This window comes from Cryptomeria japonica, chromosome 6, assembly GCF_030272615.1.
Source record: "Cryptomeria japonica chromosome 6, Sugi_1.0, whole genome shotgun sequence".
Lineage (NCBI taxonomy): Eukaryota > Viridiplantae > Streptophyta > Pinopsida > Cupressales > Cupressaceae > Cryptomeria > Cryptomeria japonica.
The window spans coordinates 469,629,697-469,651,059 of NC_081410.1; positions in this window are offsets into that span (position 1 = coordinate 469,629,697).

Here is a 21,363-nt window from a genome sequence, read left to right on the forward strand (position 1 = left end):
ATCATCCAATTGTAGTTAGTGTGACTCCCATTTTGTGATTGAGTAGTGAGCTCTAGGCAGTTGGCCTTTCTGCATGTGCAGACCCCATTTGTACACACATACTATCTGCAGTAGTATCATCTGATTGTGGGTAAGGTTTCCCACAGTGGTTTTTCCCCTTACAGGGTTTTCACATACAAATAACTATGTTATGTGTTGTGTATGTTATTTCTCTTTCTGTTTCATGCATTAAACTTTACATGTACTATTATTAACTGCTAAACTGTCTACCGACATTAAAGTTTGGTTTACTTGTATTATGCACTAAGTTTGGTTAAGTTATATTTGGGTTGAAATTAATAGACAACTGATTCACCCCCCGCCCCCCCCCCCCTCTCAGTTGCCTTCGGGTCCTAACATAATTAACTTGGTTAAAGGGATAATTAAATATTAGGTATTTAATTATTTTTAGAGGAATAGAATAGATAAATTAATTAATAAATTATTAATTAATAGAAAGACATGAAATGAATTAAATAAATTAATCTTTTCAAATTAACTATTTAATAGAAGAATAATTATTAAATAAATATAAAATATTTATTTAATCGCTCATAGCCAATTTTATGTGTATACATTTTGCCCCTCTTTGAAATAATGTCAAGACAACATTGTTTCAAAGATTAAATCTCGATAATGCGCTTCAGGAGATTGATAATGAAATTGTTGAAAACTTTGGTTTGAATGATTGATCTCATGATAATTGATAAAAGGTTTCGTTAATTAAATTCATTTGTAAAAAACAAATTAAATTACCCCATTGAATAACATTAATTACTCTTTCAAATAGTAAATATAAAATTAACCAAGGCTAATTTTAATTTCATTTTATCCTTGTCAGCTTGTGAAGAAAATTGTCTAGGTGAGGTGGCGAAATGGTAATTCTTATGGAGAACCATCGATTTGAGTGTTTTCGACGATATCAGTGACCTTTTGAGTATGGGTATCTAGTCTGTATCTTATCCCAAGCTTTTTTTTCAACTTGTCATGAAACTTTTCATGTTTTTAGGCACGTTTTTTGGTTTTTTTTTAATTTTTTGCAATTTTCGGTATTAGGTTAGCGCTTTTGCATTTAGATTTAGCACATATGCAATTAGGTTTAGCGTTTTTTCTCATGATAGTGCTTATACTCATTAGGATAGTGCATGTGTTAAGGATGCTAGCGCATATGCATCAGTTAGCGCTTATGTTTCTTTTGTGATAACTCAATGATGAACAATAAGTACCTAACTGGTACTAAGGGGCGGGGGTGAATCAATACAGGCACAAATTTTTTTCCCAAACTGGTTTGAGTGCAAACACTACAAATGTTTGACAGATAGTAACACCGGTCTGAAACAGAGTGCAACCGGTAAAGCTAAGAATGACTGTGACAAGCATTAACTGGTTAATCACTTAACTTTTCACTCAACTTAATACTACACTTCCATTTCACCCTTATGCATGAATAGGTAATCTATCATCAGAAATATAATAACAGCTAGCTCAACATGATTTACCTTCAGACATAAATCACTTAAATCATCACATGAAAAATACTACACATGACACACAGATTTTTCATGTGGAAACCCAATTGAGAAAAACCATGGTGGGGATGAATACCCACAAGATTCTTTTGAACTATTTAGAAGTCCACTCTGTTAGGAGCCTAGTTCGGTTAGAGACTGTTACAACAGGTTCTGCTAGGAACCGATCTTGTTAGAGATCACCCAGTTAAGGGATGGCTACATACCCGATTAAGGGTTAAACCCTGTTAGAAGTTACCTTGTTGGAGGATTTCAAGAACTCAATGAGTTTGAGTCACCCTATTAAAGCATTTACAACAAGTTGGTTAAGGCTACCCGGTTAAGGGATTTTCCAACTGTTGAAGTAGTTAAAGATCAACAGGCATTACAATGATCTGATAATAGCACTCAATGCCTAATGTAGATCTGCTTAAGTTCCTTCCTTCTACACACACATTATGCAGGAATCAATCCTCTTATCTCATTTGGTATGGCAAGATTCACATATCTCTGCACTTAGATACACACACACCATTTACCAACAACCTCAGAAAGAAACACAACATCGACCTTATAGGAAACAGATAGGTTGGTAGCATAAACCCTAAACCCTAAAACATTTAGGTTAAGCAATTCAAATGGTTCAATCCTGACTGTTGAACACATTGCATTGAATACAAAAGTCTTAAACATATCTCAAGACATTCTCCATCGTTCATTCTTCACCGCTTTCATGGCAATTTGTAACCCATCACATGTTCTCCACCATTTACAGAGACTTCACACATTCCCGAGGAAGATAGGATCAATCTCCTTCATGCAAGATCCTTCAAGTGCTCAAGCTGACGTGGAAACACAATCTGATCTTCATTACAATGCTAACTCATCACACAATGTCATCGGTTGAGTCACACAGGCTTGGAACACTTCAACCGGAAACCCTGAGGTTGAGGCTACCAATCGGTAGTCATGCAAAACTTCCATATACCGGTTCTCATACCAACATGTCGGTTCACCTTTTCACATATACCAGTTCTCTCATATACTAGCTCTTAGTATCATACTAGTTCTCTTGCCAGTTGCTTACTTCCATATACCAGTTCACTCTTCAGCATATTGACATCAATGACAACATACAATGTCATCATGTCTTCATACCGGTTCACATATGCCAACAGTTTGTTAGCGCATATGCATTATTTGTTAGCACATTTGCAAGTTTTTCACATTTCTGTGTAGGGTTAGTGCATTTGTTGAAAAAGTTAGTGCATATGCTTTTTTTTATCGCTTATGTTCAATAGTATAGCGCATATGCTCAAAATGATGTTTTTTGATAGATGCGAAAGCTAAAAATCACTTTGATGATTAGATTTAACATGTTTGATGCGCGTGTATGATGAATAGGGACTTGATTGATTGATTGATGTTGTTGGATAGATCAATTTGATTTGTTTTGATATATTAGCTCTAAGAAACTGATTTAGATTCTGATGCAAGAGCTTAGCAGAGTTTTGATTGAACTCAATGATTGATAGAAAACCATGATTTGATAGGTTTTAAAATGATTTGATAGCTTAAGTTGTTTCAATTTGATTTGATTGATTTGATAGTGTAAGTTGCTTCAGTTTGATTTGATAGTTTTGATAGCGTAAGTTGCTTCAGTTTGATTTGATTGATATGATAAATGATGATTGATCTAATTCTCTTGGTAAAATAGGAGAAACTTGATGTTCTCTAGTGTCGGGAGAAATTCTTGGCAGTACGAAATTTAGTCCCAGAGCTAACATAGGCAGAGGTGAGACATATAGATGCATGTGGTTTATGCCATCTATTGTATATGTCTGAGATTACACATAATAGAGGATTGTTGACGGCGTTAGCCAAGAGATGGCATAGTGAGCATAACACTTTCCACCTGCCCACGGGTGAGATTAGTGTGACGCTTGAGGATGTCTATAGGATTCTACACATCCTAGTGACCGACGAGTTAGTGTAGTATGGTTTTCAAGATCATGTTGGGATAGAGGCTTGCAGAGCAATTTTTGCTGATGAGAGCATCTCTAGAGGAGAGATCCGATGGGAGGATATGGTGATGTATTACGAGACTCTCCTTGTGATTCTTGCTAGTTTTATTGGAGGATTTATTTGTCCTGATAGGTGATCACAAGGTTTTGCTGTTGGATGGGGTGAGACTCTTTAGAGTATGATGCAACATCAGACTTGATATGCTTTGGGTGTTTGTATGCTTGCACATTTATATCATGATCTTCATCAGGTGGTGTATGATGAGAGTGCTAGTTTGTCTATAGGATGCACACTATTGCAGATCTGGTGCTGGGAGGACATTGCTATTACTTGGCCTATCCATCATAGAGTTCGTGGAGAGAGGTAGCCATATGTGTGTCTTTATGTAGGTATCCTTACTCAGCATAAGTTGGGTAAGATGGAGTATTGGTGTTGGGTGCTTGATTCATTGGATAATATTACTTGGAGACCATATGTTGATTGTGAGCCATGGATGGATGATGCATAGACATTACCATTTATTATGCAGAGTAGATATCTCATTGGTCGGACTCCTTACATTATTGAGCGACAATTGATTAGTGGCATTCTTAGACAGTTTGGTATCATTCAGCCTATGCCTACTGGTGTGATGATATATGCTCGATGGTACAGAGATAGGCGAGATTGGGGACCTTCTTTGTCGAGATTGCTCGCGCAGAGTTTCTTGCTACTCTGAGACTGGCTTATGATATGAGATTGCACATTCTTGATCCTAGTGTTAATGTAGATTATGCTCAGTATATACTAGCACATCCATTTCCTTGTATTACTGGTCCAACAGATCCTCCTCCTAGCTCAGGAGATGAGGATGATGATTCAGATGATCCAGTTTTTAGGAGATAGAGATGGAGACAAGAGATCAGAGCTACTTAGGAGGCTGGGGGAGATGGAGATGAGGGTGGGGATGGAGGTGGGGGTGGTAGGAGACCTGGATGGAGAGGAGGTCGATTGAGAGTCTGTGGAGGACTGTTTGGACCAGTTGGCAGGATTGGGAGACCGCATCCTATGGGTGAGAGAGATGTTGGCTAGATTGGGAGGGGTACTAGCAGGGTAGGGATGAGATCACCGAGAGGGTTGGCATTGACAGGAGGAGGTAGGATGACTGCACTGGATGGGGGTTGTAGGACAGGCATTGATTTTGGTCAGATTTAGCCAAACCCTAGAGTTATTGTAGCTCATGGTGGAGAGGATGAGGATCCAGAGGATCATGTTCCACTTATTAGATGATAGGTTCTGAGAGCTACTCGGATTGAGATTCCAATAGGTGGACAGGGAGGTGGTGAGGAGGGGATGGGGTTCATGCACCATAGTAGGATTTGCTAGAGTAGGTTGCACCAGAGCATGATATGCTAGAGCAAGAGACCATTGATATTCTTAGAGCATAGATTGATCAGCTTTGAGCACAGGTATAGACTTTCATGGCTGAGATGGATAGAGCTATTAGGAGACAATAGGATACTCAAGGCCTTCTTGATCATATTTAGCAGGTTGGATCAGGTACTCTCTTAGCTGACACTGTTAGAGCACTAGTTCAGGCCGGGAAGGAGACTTCCCATTGGCGACGACTATATGAGGAGGTAGTCGCAGAGAGCTAGAGAGTAGATAGTTATCATAACACCGTGTTGATGGATGCTAGCAGTGGTGGAGTCATGGGACCTCCTCAGAGGAGTGGTGATCATGGGAGACAAGCATCTGGAGGATCTTCGTGCCCATAGACACAGAGATAGACAAATTCAGGTGGTAGTGGTACAGGACAACCGTGACTTGATTTGGAGGCACTTGTAATGTTTATCTGATATCATTGTATACTTGGACTTTTTATTGTTTTATGATGATTCTATATGCAGACATGGACTTTATATGATGATGATCTTTATTATGCATGTTACTCTATTTTATGATGATGATCTATATGCATTGATTATATGGATGCAGTGATTAGATGGATGATGATATGATGATGATTTATCTTTCCTTGCTTTATGATAATGATCTACATGATGTAATGATAATTTATTTTTATTTTTTTTGATTTTGATGACCGTGGATGCAAATGAAAATGATTACTAACTTAAATGATCCAATGATCTATATGGAAATACAAATGAATGATTATGCTAATATGCTAGTTGAATGTTTTTTAATTTTTGATGCAATTTTTAAAATAATGTGAAAATGCAAAAGCAATGATTGATTGATTATATGATTATGAGTCTAAGTGCAAAGATGCAATTAAATAAGATGAAATAATAATGAAAATAATAATAATGATACACTACATGATTAATGAAATGCACTTAATTAAATGCAAACTAATGCAATTGATGAAATGCAACTAAATGATTTGAAATGATTCTAAGGATGAATGCACCTAAAATGAGCCAATGCAAATTGTTTTTATTTGTCCAAGTATATTCAATCATGATTTATGACCGTTGATTTGTTAATGAAATGATATTCTTATAGTACAACTGACAATGAATGCTTATAATGCAGATGAATAATGAGCTAATCTAAAATGATATAACTAAAAATTATACTAATATTCTTCATATGCTATCTTGTAACAGTGCTTGATTTCATCATTAGGATTTAAAATGTTGTAAGAAAATACAAGCAACTTGACATAATGATCCAAGATGACTTGAGTATTTCTTACATGGATTTTGATATAGCAAGTTAATACAAGCAACTTGATATAATGGATCAAGTTGACCTGAGTATTGCTTGCAGAATAGACAAGGATTATCTCCTTTCACGCATGACTTGGAAGACCCTCCTTGATCTTTTGCCGATCATATCTTGAGACAAGTACATACCATAGTAAGAGATAAACCGCAAAGAGAAATCAAAGAAAAATAATCATGCCCCATTATAGCTTCTCTATTCATGGACATCCTTGAGTCACATAGAGTACATGATTAGCAATAAAATCAATACATAAACACATAATCTTGTATGTCATTTACATGTTCTTATGGTCATTAACTGATATAATCATCTTGATGAATGATCTTTGATATCCTTTATTACTTGTTGGTTGATTCATCATTGGTTTCTGAGTTTCATGATTTAGTTGTTGATGAAATGCCTTGATTTTTGTTTCTTTGTTGCTCATTATCTATTTCAAAACCCTAGGTGTTTTTGGGTTTTCTAAGTTTTCCTAATGTTTTTTATTTTCAAAGATTCAAAAGATCACCTTAGCAAAAGGAATTAGGATTTTGCCCCCAATGGAAACAAAAATTTATTATGGATGTATGAATTAATCAAGATCCAAACCATGGAGGGATACAAATGCAGATTGATTGCTTTTGATAAGATTTAGGACAGTGACTACGACAAGTATGTCAAAGATTGATAATTGTTGGTAATCTGCATATTTCTTGCTAATGGTTCAGAGCAATGGATGCGAAAGATGGAATGGATAAGCTAGGAAGTGATAGATTGGATATGATGGAGTGGATAGGTGTGTGAAGAAATCTCATAGATGGAGGAACTTACTTTGTAGATAGCGCCTGTTTACTAGGTTTTCACCATCTAAATTTATTGCACTTTTATCTTTTTTTAGGGATTTTCTGCTTTTCAGATGTTTACTAATTTCTTCAGGACTTTATATGCTTTTTCTTTTGTTTAATGATTGCATATGTGAATGAATCTCTCTCCATAGTAGGCCAATAGTAACCCATACGAAGAAGTTTCTTAGCCAATGTTAAACCACTTGAGTGTGTGCCACAAATACCTACATGAACATCGTTAAGAACTTTCTCATATTCTTCTTGTTTAAGACATCCCAACAAAGTACCATCTAGACCATGCCTATATAGGATTCAGCAATAATAGTATAGCAAGAGGATTGACGGATAAAATTCCTTCTCTGATTGTGGGATAAGTCAAGAGGAAGGATATTTTCTTTTAAATACTGATAAGTTTGACCGTATGAGGATTGACTGGTTCCTGATATATGACAAATTTGATAGATATGCTGGGATTGAATGGTAGGGGTTAAGATATCTTCCACAAGAAATTTGTAATGATGTTGATTCTCCTTATTTTTCAAGAGAGATGCTATTGTAGCCATTGTATCTGCTACTTTATTCTCATTTCTTGGAATCTGGGTGAATGATATTTCTTTAAAGTATTCTTTAAACTCCTTTACCAACTGTTTGTATAGCATGAGATTATCATCCTTAGTTTTATATTCATCATTTATTTGGTTAATGATGAGTTGTGAATCGCCATAGACATGTAGTTCTATGATATTCCATTCAATGGCCATTTTAAGCCCAATAGCCAATGCTTCATACTCTACAGTATTATTGGTGCATGGAAACTGCGGTCTATATGATTTTAGAATTGTGTGTCCCTAAGGTGTGATGAAAAGATTCTTGCACCTGATCCATATTGTGTATAAGAACCATCAAAGTACAATTCCCAAAATTTTGTACTTACTGTCAAGATATCTGCATCAAAAAATTCGATGTGTAAAGGAATGTCGTTTTGTAAAGGTGCATTAGCCAATTGATCAATGATGACTTGTCCCTTGATAGCTTTTTTGTCAACATACTCTATATCAAATTCACTTAGTATCATAACCCATTTGGCTAGTCTCCTTGTCAAGGTTGACTTGCTCAACAAATATTTGAGGGGATCTATCTTTGCTATTAGTTTTACAGAATGAATCAACATATAATGTCACAGCTTCTGAGTTGCAAATACAACTACTACACATGTCTTTTCTATTGAGGACTAATTTAATTCATAACCAACAAGTGTTCTACTGATATAATATACTGCTCTTTCTTTTCCTTCTTCATCATGTTGAGCTAGGAGAGCTCCTAATGATACATTTTTGCTAAGATATAGAGCAACAATGGTTGCCCTTTGGTTGATGATACTAGTACTGGAGGACTCATAAGATTTTTTTGTATTTGCAAAAAAGATTCTTCACATTTTAGATCCCATTTGAATGGAATATTTTTATGTAGAAGATGGGTGAATGGAATACATCGATCTGCTAACTGAGAGACAAATCTCCTGATTGATTGCAATCTTCATTGTAAAGATCACAATTGACTTATGTTCCTAGGTGACTCCATCTCCATGATGGCTTTGATCTTTCTAGGATCTACTTCAATTCCATGAGCTGATATAATGTACCCAAGGAGTTTTCCAGAGGTTACCCCAAATGCACATTTCTTTGGATTTAATTGCAATTGATATCTTTCCAACTTGTCAAAAATATTGCTTAAGATGTTCAAATGTTCTTGTCTTGTATGAGATTTTGCAAGTATGTCATCGACATAATCTTCCATAAATGTATGCATCATATCATGGAAAATTGTCATCATAGCCCTTTGATAAGTTGCTCCTACATTCTTAAGCCAAAATGGCATAACATTCCAGCAATACGTTCCCCATGCATGGGTGAAAGTTGTATTTTCTTGATCTTTAGGTGCGATTCTTATTTTATTATATCTTGAGAAGCCATCCATTAATGAAAACATCTCATGCCCTGCTTACAAGTCCACTATTATATGAATGTTTGGTAGTAGGAAATCATCTTTTGGACATGCTTTATTTAGATCTCTGAAATCTGTATAGACTCTTATACTTTTATCTGGTTTTGACACTGGTACAATACTTAAAACCCATTCTGGATAAGCAACAGGTCTTATAAAACCCACTTCTAATAGTTTCTTCAGCTCGGTTTTTGCAAGAGCAACAATGATCATAATTTGGCATAGAATAGGTACTGTCATAGATCAAATGTTTTTGAGAATTGTCTTCCCCAAGCGTCTCCCAATTAGTTCTAACAAAATCAACATTAGTATTTTTTAGTTCACACTCAAGTGGTTCTTCAACTGACGTTTGTCCCTTAAATGAATGGATTATATCAACACACACATCTTTAATACTGCAAATTCCTTCTTGATTGACCTCATTTGCATTTTGGAGTTGACATACTTGTGTACATGATAAAGAGGATTCTTTTGTTAGAGTTTATCTCCTTTCATACTCAGCTTCTTTTGGACTAATAGTCAATCCAACTTGACTATATCTTAATTCTTCTATGGTTCTGCCACATCTGGATACATCTTGTTCCTCTTTTGATGAAAATATTATATTTCCAGATGCTTGATCTATCCTTGTTTGTACTTCTTGTGGCATTACTTCTTTATCTTTTTCATTCCCTTTCCTTTTTGCATACACCTCTTTTCTCTGAATTCTAATTTTTTCTTGCCTTCTTTCTAACTCCATCTTTTGTTTTGTAATAGACAAGTCTTCTTTCGTGATAGCTGCTTGGTCTTCATTGTGTTCCTTACTTGACATAGTAGATAAGACATCTGGACCCCATTCATACTCATTTGAATCTATCTCTGAATCATGATCTAGGACTACTCCACTATACCATACAAGAATGTTGTATGGTGCAAAGAGTTCCTTGATTTCTACCATCTCTATTTTTACTGCTTCTGGAATATCTTGTTTAGATTTTGCATTTTTTTAAATTTCCAGAACTTGTTGACAAGATTTTTCTTTACCCTTGATGGTAATCTCCTTGTCTTGCTTTTCATGTTCTTCTTGCTCCTTTTTTTTATTGGTTACTATTTCCGCCGCTTGATGTATCTTTTCTTGCCAATTTTCTTCTTTAGAGACTGATTTCTTTTTCCACTTTTGTTGTGGATGACTATGTTGCTTTTGATTGGATTTTAGATATCCAAGCCTAGATTTATCTTCTTTGGATTGTGAGTGTGGACAAATAGGTTCTAAAATACCTTGATGTTGCTTACCAATTGGTCCTTTTCCTTCATATCCTATTTTTTGAATGATTTCATAACCTTTGCCATATTGTTTTTATGGGAATATTGACTTCTGCTGCTATTGCTATAGTTTTATCTTCATCCCTATACAACCAACCAAGAATGTCTTTGTCTTCATTTTCTTCTTCAAGAGTTCTAGCACTAACAAATGTTCCTTTAAACATATGTTTTGATCTTTTTGATGTCTTTGATTGAATATCTGTAGGCTTTCCATATGACTTAGGGGAAAGTGGAAAATTATGCAAAGAATATTTTCCCATTCCTTCATCATTTAGTTTGAGCTTTTCCTCAAAAGTTTCCCATAACTTTTCTTGAATAATTTTAGTAGGATATACTGATTCTCTATTATGTGGAACTCTTGTATCTTGTGTTGGCTTCAAATTATTGCAATATTGACTAGAATCTGCAATTTCAATGATCTCTTGTCCTTAATGGGGAAATTTTACACATTGATGATATGTAGAAGGAATTGCTTGCATCTTGTGAATCCATGGTCTTCCTAGAAGAATGTTAGAAGAGAGGTTCAAATCTAAAACCTGACACAATGTATTCCTTTCCACAAGTCCTATTTTTATTGGTAGCACAATAGTTCCTTTAGAAGAACGTTCTGCTTCATCATAAGCCTTGATGGTTATTTTCTTTTTTGGGTCTACTGCATTTTCTGAATATCCCAAAGCTTTTATCAAACTTAATGCACAAATGTTTAAGCTAGCTCCTCCATCTATGAGTAGATGTTTGACACGAGTTTTATTGATAGTGACTTTAACATGTAAGGGAGCATTGTGAGGATGTTGCGAGGATGCGTCATCATTTTCAAAAAATGATAAGCAATGAGGAGCTTCAAGGTGTCCTACCATGTTTTGGAACTGATCTATATCCAAATCTTTTGAAACTGTTGTTTCTACTAAAGCTTTCTCCAAAATTTCTTTATGCATAGGTGAAACCTTGAGAAGTTCTAGAATTTATATTTGAGCGGGTATTCTTTGTAATTTCTCTACTAAATTGTATTATTGTGAAGTGGATGTTGGGTCTTTTGTTATACCTGGAAAGGTAACCTTTGCTTTGCTTCTCGTAATAACATTGATTGGCTCTAAAGATGGATTATCTTTAACAATGATAACATTTACCACATCATCATATGTATAAGTGTAATTCACTTTGGCTTTTCCTTTGTCATCTTTTAATTGGGATGGTTCACCTTTGTCATAATTTAGACGTGGAGTTTTGAAAGCTAGGTGTGAATCATTTGTCTTATGGCTATCCACTATGATGGTTCCATTATTGATTAGATCTTGGATAATGTGTTTCAATCTCTGACAATCATTTGTTTGGTGTCCTTTATTTTGATGGTAATTGCAAAAATGATTATCATTCCACCAATTTGGCTTGGCTGGTGGTTCATAACTTCTTTCTTTTGGTAAAACAATCAATTTATTGGCAAGCAGAGTTTTTAGAGCTGATTCCAAAGGTTCTCCAATGTTTGTGAATTTCCTCTAAGGATTGGAGAAGAAGGACTTGGCTTTATTGTTTTCTGGATTGTTATTGCTTGGGATTTGATTTGATAGATTAAAGATTGGTTGTTGTTGTTTTGTAGCACTATTATCATCATTTCCTCCATTGCTTACATTCTTATTCTTTGACCAAAACTTGGGTTTGTCATTGTTGTTGTTGTTGTTGTTGTTGTAGGAATTATTGTAAAGTTTTAGCTCTCCGTTCTTTACCATCGCGTTCTCTATTTTCAGACCATTCTCGATCAATTTGGGAAAAGAGGGAGAACATTGCATTCTTAGTCGATAACTCATTTCACTGATAAGATTATCAATGAATGTGTCCATTTTTTTTTGATCAGGTACATCTCGGGGATACCTATTAAACATGTGTTTCCATCGTTGTAAGAAGATCATAAAATATTTGCCATTCTTTTGTTTAACATTGCATAGATCCAACGTATTGTGAAATAAATCTATTCACAAGTTCTTCAAAAGATTTGATTCCGGATGGTAATCTTGAAAATCACTCCATTGATTGTCCATTTAAACTCCTAGGAAAAAGATGCATAAGGTAAGTTTCATCATGAGCAAATTCCATTCTCATAGTACAAAACTCCCTAATGTGATCCTGAGTATCAGATTTTCCATCGCATTTGTCATATTTAGGAATCTCGCAATGTTGCGAAAATGGTAGTATATTCAAATTCTTATCGAAAGGATATGGGCATATATCTTCTAATGAATACCTCTTGGAGTGTGTTCCATTTTGCATGTCTTGTATCTGTTGTTGTAGAGTTTGCATTTGTTGAGTAAGGTTTAACAATGGATTATCCACATAGTTTCTCCTTGTTTCTTTGTGAGTTCTTTTATCACTACACTCTTTTCTTGTGTCATCCCTTTCTTTCCTTTTTTCTTCACGACTTTCTTTATTCAAACCTTCGTTGTTTGGATCATCTGTGTTTTGGTTGTTACTTGCCTCCACATCTTGTTTCAAGCTTTCTATGTTAAAGTCATGTGGTAGTTTAGCTCCAAATTTTTCCAACATCAAGAGATATTTCTCTTTTTGCTTTGCCAACAATTTTTCCATTAGCCTATCAAATTTCAAATCTTGCTCATGATCTCTAATGGTGCTATTGACTGCTTCTTTGTCAACAGTAGTAAACCCAAAAGTTTGGAATGTAGGATTATCTTCTTCCTCCATTTGTTGTTTTCTCAGTTGTTCATATTAACGTCTAGTCCAAATTGGCGTGTGATTATTTCAAGTTTTTTGAAATTTCCAAAGGACAAAGTCAATAGGTGATTATTGGTTTAGGAAGATATGCTTTGTTGATTTTACCACTATTGTTTGTTCGTTGTGATAAAGTGTCTCTTTGTTGAAAAGCACATCCTTGCAAAATTTCTCTGTCAAACTCTGTACTACAGCCACGTAAGTAGTGACGAAAATGGTGTAGGAATGTCCTATGTTTTAATAAGATCTTGTGATTGATATACAAAAATCTTATTTTTTTCTAAGTAGCTTTATAACTAGGTTTTCTTTTCTTAAGGTGATACTTAAAAGTCATATAAGCATCTAACAATTTACAAGTTTGATTGATTCCAATGTTGGTGCGATTCTGATTTTGATATAACCTAGGTTCAAAATAGGAAAGATATATCCAAGATTATGAACCTAGTATAGATTGATCAAGCTTTGTGATAGAGGATTTGATTATCCTGATGAGAGACTTGACAATGATGTTGATTTTTTTGCACTTAAGATGTTTGAATCAATAGCTTGTTGAATGTTTATGCTTATAGAAACCTCTTGGGAATAACCTATTGGATTAGTGACCCAGTTGTTGAGCTAGTTTGAAAATACATGATGGTTTAGAGACAAATCTACTTCAAGAATTATTTCGATACTGATGTTTTGACCCTTTAGTTTGATCTGGTGTTTCAAATGTTGGAAAGCCTTTGTATTACCCTTTTGATCAATTTTTTTTCAGCAATTTGTTGGATTTTTGCTCATTCGTAGATGATAATTTTTTTCAGTTTTTGACCATTTGGAACATGTTACAGACATGGAAGACACAATGTTTAATAAACAAAATGCACAAGCAAGTACAAATCTTATGGTAGGCTGAGACAATAGTTGTTGAATCTCACATGGGGTTTCCCTCGAGGCTACAGTATTCAAAGTGGATATTTAGATGCTTGACCCCATTGGCTCCACCCTTGGCACTCACTTCTCTGGGGCAGCCAAGCACCAGTTTCCATGAAAACTCCTCATGGAAAACTTTATATCTCTACTAAGAACCGTATGTGTGTGAGCGGCTTCAAAGATCCGACCTCCTGCGCCAATAGCTAGAAGGATTTTGGCAACTAGTACAAGTGGTTTTTAGTAAAGGCTTCCGATCATGTGGCCATACATGTAACACTTTCAACTTTGTAAATACAGAAGGTTCCTAGCCTATAGAGGTTACGCTCCATAGGGTTTATGGGGAAACATAGTGTCGGTATGAACTTATCATCACATGTTGTTTGGGACTTTGGTCACAAACATGATTTATTTAGATTGAATTGGAAGGATTTGGCATTATCTCGTTTCCACTTTAGGTCATTCCCCTCTCACTGGCCCCCTCAAGGCAGCTCGAGAAGGCAGACCCTCTAAAGGATTTAATTGCTTGAAAGTAAAGAAAGCATAAAAGAGCGGGTTTGACTTTTTGATCACCCAATTAAGGGGAGAGCATATACCTACCACTTTTGAGACACAAAATATAGGTGTCCTTTTTAACTTTTCATAGCAATGTGATCTATCCTCTATTTGGAGATGTTGCTCCAACAAACATGGTGTTTATTTTAGCCTTTTGAAAAGTCTGCGTGCAACTATTTTAGAGAAGTTACTAAAAATGCAAGTTGCATGCTGTCAATTTATCCTCTTAGTTACATTAAATGAGCAAGACATTATATATTACTTCCCAAAATAAGGCTTTTAATTAACTAGGTGAGGAAATGCATAAAATTTGCCTTAAACACCATCCTACATATGCATGTTAGTAGTTCGAAAAATTTAATTTCTTGGACATTCGAACTTGCAAGAAAATTTGGTTAGTTTTAAACAAAAGCACTATTCTAACATATGCACTATCTTTCACCTCAAAAGCGCTAATCTGCAGAGAAAAAGTGCTAACCTGCACTACAAAAGCATTGCTTTGTGGACTCAAAAGCACGATTTCTTTAATAAATGAGCTAATCTAGTGGACAAAAGCGTTAACATGTAATGTAAATGCGTATATTTTCAGACAAAAGCACTAACCTGCATGGCATATGCGTTAACCTGAGATGAAAATGAGTTATCCTAAGATGCAAATGTGCTAACCTATCGAACAAAAGCACTGTCAGAATTCACACATGTGTGAATTTGCATTACAAATGCGTTAATATTACTTTTTGCAAGATTTTTAAAGGTATATGCGAGGTCTATGAGCCCCATGGTGGGCGCCAGAATGGGTCGACTTGAATTTCATCCTCAAAATGCTACCAGCAACAAGTTAGTTTCACAAAATACCAATGGAAATGCTACAAGAAATCCAAATTCAACCAATGAAACTACATGAAATAGATATGAAATAAAAATACTAATATTACCTTCATGGTTTATGTCTCATTGTGTCCTAACTCCACTGTTCCTAGTTGTAGATGGTGTGCTCTCAGACAATGCACTAATAGCTTCCAAGATGGCATATGAAGAATGGACTGATAACTGATAGTTAATAAATGCTATGATATGCAATACTACATGATTATGCTAAAATGCTATTTGCTATTTTTCTTCAAGATTAAAACTCATGGATGCATAAGTTTTACAAATGATTTTCTTGAAAATGCACTTGAAGTCTAACTCTCTCTCAATTGAAGCTCTTGATTTTATAGACTTTGAGAGGATGAGATGATGTGGCTTAGATCAATGGTCATGATCAGATCTACAGATTTGGATGGTTGGGAGAAAAGGTGAAGGTTGGGAGAAAGGCAAAAGGAGAAGACAAGTGTCACTCATCTTACCTTGATTGGGTTGCTGATAGAGGAAATCTAGGGATGGTTCGAGAAGATTTAGGCATGAGAGGACAAGTGGACTCAAGTCCTTCCTAAGATGTAGGGATGTTGGAGAGAATATAGAAGATGGTTATGAAATATGTGTACATACACAATATTCATTAAGTTTGGAGGTTGAAGATAAATGATGAATTAATATTTAAGAAATATTAATTTCCTTAGCCACATGATGGATGAGTTGGCAAAGGGAAGATCAAGTGGAGATGGAAGGTGAGTTGGAAAAGGGGGATTAAATAATTTAAGACTATAGGATAGGAGAATAACCATTAAATATTAGATATTTAATTGATTGGAAGAGATAATTAAATATTAGATATTTAATTAACTTGGTTAGAGGGATAATTAAATATTAGATATTTAATTATTTTTGTTAGGATTACCAAAGATACTAAGGGGGGGGGGGTGGTGAATCAGTATCTGATCGGTAATATAATTTTCTTAACTTATAACATGAAAAGCATATTAAAACTGTGTACTGATAAACCAAAAATAATGCAGCAAATAAGAACAACAACGACAACATGAAAATCACACCATAACACAATATTTTAATGAGGAAACCCGGTGTGGGAAAAACCACAGTGGGATTTGTGACCCACAATATTCGCTTACTGGTGAATAAGGGAATATTACTGTTTACAATAGGGGCCTGCACATGCAGTAAGGTTAAGTGCCTAGAGCTCACTTCTCAATTACAAAAGAAGTCACATTGACTTACAAAATTTGATTATACAAATCTAATGTCTTGTACTGCTTCAAATCAGCATCTACTATGCCAAATTCAATACCAGTTTAAGCTCTGCAATATACATAAACCCTTATCTAATGATTCAAATATTAGGTTTGCTATTATCTTTTTTATCCTTCGCTTTTTTCTTTTTAAATGATCTACAATGATCTCATACATATATAAGTCATATTACAATCAGCCATGTCATCTTACAAAAGATTTTACAATTAATTACAAAATACATTTATACTAAATTCATGTCGGCCAGGGTGCCGGTAATCTTCTTTTTGGTGTCGGTGATCTGTATGTCGGTGTAGAGTCTGTCGGTACCGGTGCCTATGTCAGCCTGTCGGTATCACATGATTGTAAGGTTGCCATCAATGACAATACCTTCAATCACATATAATTTCTCATTGGAGTGTGCATTTGTCAACAATCTCCCCCTTTGGCATTGATGGCAACACTCATGAGAAAAATCAAAAGGTGTCCAAAATGATGTCCAAAAAGAATCTACCAAAATTGTCTTACCAAAGTTGTGTGCCCAAAAATGTAGGCTTGCCTTGAGTTGATGATGTCCTGTTCTGATCATTTTTCTCATTGCACTACTCCCCCTTTGACATCAATGACAAAGGTTGTCATTCGCTGTTAGTGGAGTGTGGTTCCTGCCTAGATTTTTGTAACCAGTGGGTTACAATCTAGAAAATATCTACCAAAACCAAATTTAAATTGTCACTGAATCTTTTGCTATCCTGTAATGCCTCTTGTGTTCTCTAAACTGTACCGGTGAGTATGTGCATTTTCTTTTCTGGTGTCTTAAGTCTGGGAACCAGAGCCTCAGAAATTTCTTTTCTTAGAGAAATGAGATAATCTAGTTTAGGACCAAGTTTACATTTTAAGCTCTTTGCTTTATCCTTTATTCTCTCTTTATCTTTTTCTAACTTCTCAATTTTCTCTTCAAGATCTGCAATTTCCTTTTTTATTTCCAAAAATAAATCTGATGTGCCTATTAGATTGTCAGCAATATTGTTAATCTCAATTTGTGTTTTGCTGATCTCCGAATCTATGTCCTGTGTCAAGATGTCAGTTTTGCAAATATCCCTGTACATTTTCTTAAAATCCAAAATTATTTCTCCTTGTGCCAGTAATAAGGTTTCTATTTGTTCCTTATTCTTTTTCACTATTTCCTAAAAATAATTTCTCTTTCTCCTTATTCATCCTTTCTTTGAATGTGTCTTCATTTATTTGATCAACTGTCAAAATTTTGTTGGTGATGAATTTAGATAATGTGTCGAGTTGACTTAAAGAATCTTTATTATCCACAATGCACTTGGGTGTTACCAATTTGAGAATAGGAATTGTGTCATCGATAGCCTTATAGGCTTCTGCATTACATTTTGTGATTTTCTTTATTGAGTCCAGTAAGACCTCTATCACATTTGTAGGATGGAATTCTGCTATTGAAGTACGAGAGGTTTGCCCAACTATTTTCACAATATCCATGCTACTAGTTGTAGTGATAACCTTGCTTGTTTCGACCTCTAGTAGGTCAGTTTGTGTTTGTATTTCTATTAGCAAAGGTTTAGGCTTTTCAGTTTTAGCCAGTGGCACTATCTCGGTCTGAACTTGTTTCTCAATCTATTTTTGTTTCGGTTTCTCCATCTATGTCTCAAAAGGTTTCTCTAATCTCTCAACAACCAGTTTCTCAGATGTAGTCTTTGTATGTACTTCCGGTTTTTTAGATGTAGTCTCTGTATGCACTTCTAGTTTCTTAGTTTGTACCTCTGCACTGTCCATTGCCGGTTCTCCTAATTGTTTTTCAGTTTTATCTACCGATTATTCTAATGTTTTACTAGTGGTGTCTACTACCGATTGCTCTGTTTGAGTAGGTTTTTCTGTGCTTATGTTTATAGTATCATTGACCTCAACCTCAACATCTACAGCCGGTGGCTCAGTAGCCACATCTTTCCTCTTATCCTCAGTGGTTTCTCTGTCAACCACAAAATTTACTTCTTGTGTGTCTATATTCATAGTGTACAAAATTTTGGACTCAGGATTTGTATCCTCTTGAAGAGTCTCCATACTCACTGTAGCCAGTTTATTGTCTGTAGTTTCTACCGGTGTAGTATCCGAAGGACGTGGGGGTAAGTTATCAATTATCTTTAGGCTTGGAGGTCCACCTACCTTACCTTTCCCCTTATCCTTGTCCTTTTGGTATACCCTGATGGTCTTAGGTCTTAGTAGCTCTTCTTGTTTCTCTTTTTCAACAAAGAATATGTCCCATTGGTCTGCAGTTTCTTTTGTTATCTCATTCACTCTCCCTACCATCAGTGCTACATGCCGGTGAGCAGTTGAAAATACTATCCAGTTGGCCTCACTGATTAATTTGTCTATCTCATCAGGTGAGTTTACTAGATGCACTGTAGGTAATTTTTTAATTTTTATCTTCTTGTCCAGCTCAACAATGGCTGCCCTTCTAGCTTCAAGTCTTCTATACAAATCATTTGGTATTTCATCAACAATTTCCATCAAAAATTTCTTGTATATATCTAAGTGTAAAATTACACTATTTTCTATGCTTTATTTGTCATCAATAGAAAGTGTGTTGTACAGTTTGCTAATGTTTTTCAACTTTCCATCTTCTGTTATTTCACTTAGGAGTTTATCCAGTGGAGCAATATCTTGTTTTACCTTCTTCTTCTTCTTAGGAGTTAACTTCTTAACTGGAGGCCTCACTGCCTATTGCTTTTGTCTTTCTTCTCTAGGAGTGGGTGAGGGTACCAGTGATGGTTTTCTTTTCCTTTCTACCCTTTTGAATACCATCGGCATATCACTCTCAGAGGAAGTTGCAACCAGTGAAAGATGAGTTTCCAGTTGAAGTCCTTCCAACTCACTTTCTGTGATACCAGTTTGCTTCAATACATCTTCCTTAAGTGCTTTTTCTTGTCTAGTGCCTTTCCTTATTGTTTGTTCAACTTTCTTGACTCTTTTCCTAGACTGAATACCACTTTCTATTGTTTCAGCACTGCTAAAGACTTTCTTAGAGGGTTCTTTTGGTCCTTCAAGGAGGGCTTTTGCATAAGTTTCAATAATGTTATCATCTGTTTCATATCCCATTTCAGTTACCCAGATAGTCCTAGGGACAACTTCCTCCATCCAGATTTCATCCTTTTTAAAGCATATTTCCTTCTGATATTTATCTACAATTGCCTGTGACAGTCTTATTCTTGTCTTCATTCGAGCCTTCAGTGCTTGAAAATGTTCATTTATGTTTTTCTCTCTATTTTCTCCCATGTTGTTTAATAGATCCAACAATTGCTTTCCTACCGGTATATCAAAGCCAAAAAAATTTCTACTAGTACCGGGTACTTGCTTAGTAATGTACATCATTAAACATACAAGAAAATTTCCAAATCTAAAGGTTCCTTTCTTATCTCCTTTGATCTTTTTCAGATTGTCTATCAATTCATCTTTGAGCCATTCACACACATCTATTCTAGCATTATCATTGACCATGTCATATGCACTTTTAATACATAGTCTAGATACTGAGTTTAACCTATTTGCATGTGTATCTTTGTATCCTAAAATCATACTAATAAATCTAACATTGATGTCCTTCACATCATTTACCCTCAGAGACCTTTTGTCAAATGTTGCACCGGTTAGATCCACCACTATGTCATTTGAGACCCTTTTAGTTCTGTCAGGTCTGCTACCGGTGGAAGGTAACCCTGTTATTGCTTTAATGACTTCTTTGGTGATCTTATGAATTGAATCCAACCAAAAGAATTCACCATGGACTCTGCTTGGGACTATTCTTATCACATCTTTAGGAAAATTAGGAATGCTAAGAATATCCAAAAAACCTAGGGTTTCTACTACCTTGTGTTCCAGTTTGATATTGTCATTTTCATCACAAATCACAGTTCTATACATTTTCTTAATTTCATCATCTCCTAATTCCTCTATATGAAAGTGTATGTATATTCTAGGATCTTCAACATATACTACTCCTTTAGGAATTTGAGAGAATGCACCTATGTTATCATCTTTCTTAGCTATTTTGGGAACAAGCTTGAATACGGGTCTAGGGCGCTTGATAGCCTCAATTACAGTAGGGTTTTCTATAAATTCAGGAATAGAGGAGGATGCCATGTTTATAAATACCTCAATGAGTGCTTGGATGAACTGCTTCTCTTTTTCACTAAGCATGCCTTCGCTCGAGAATTTTCGTGCTCTCAAAGATTTGAATGCTCAGTGAATAAAAAGGAGCCAAAACACTTTCTTTATAATGTTATTTTCTCCAACTACCGCATTTAATGCTTGCTGGTTAAGTCACAACTTAACTCATCTACCGGTAAAGAATTAATTCAACTTCTCACCATCAACTGAGGGTATAATAGCATGTTTTTCAATTAGTTGCCAAACCCTCAAAGGATTTTCCTTCAGTTAGATGAAGAGTCTCCTACCAGTGGAGTGTTACTCTATTCTGTCGGTGGAGGAGTATTCCCATCAACATTCTGATTTGACTTTCTGATCCATTGTTTTGAGAATTCTTGCTTTACCTCTTCAACCTTTTCTTTACCCTTCAGGCTAGGACCTTTGTTATTTGTAGA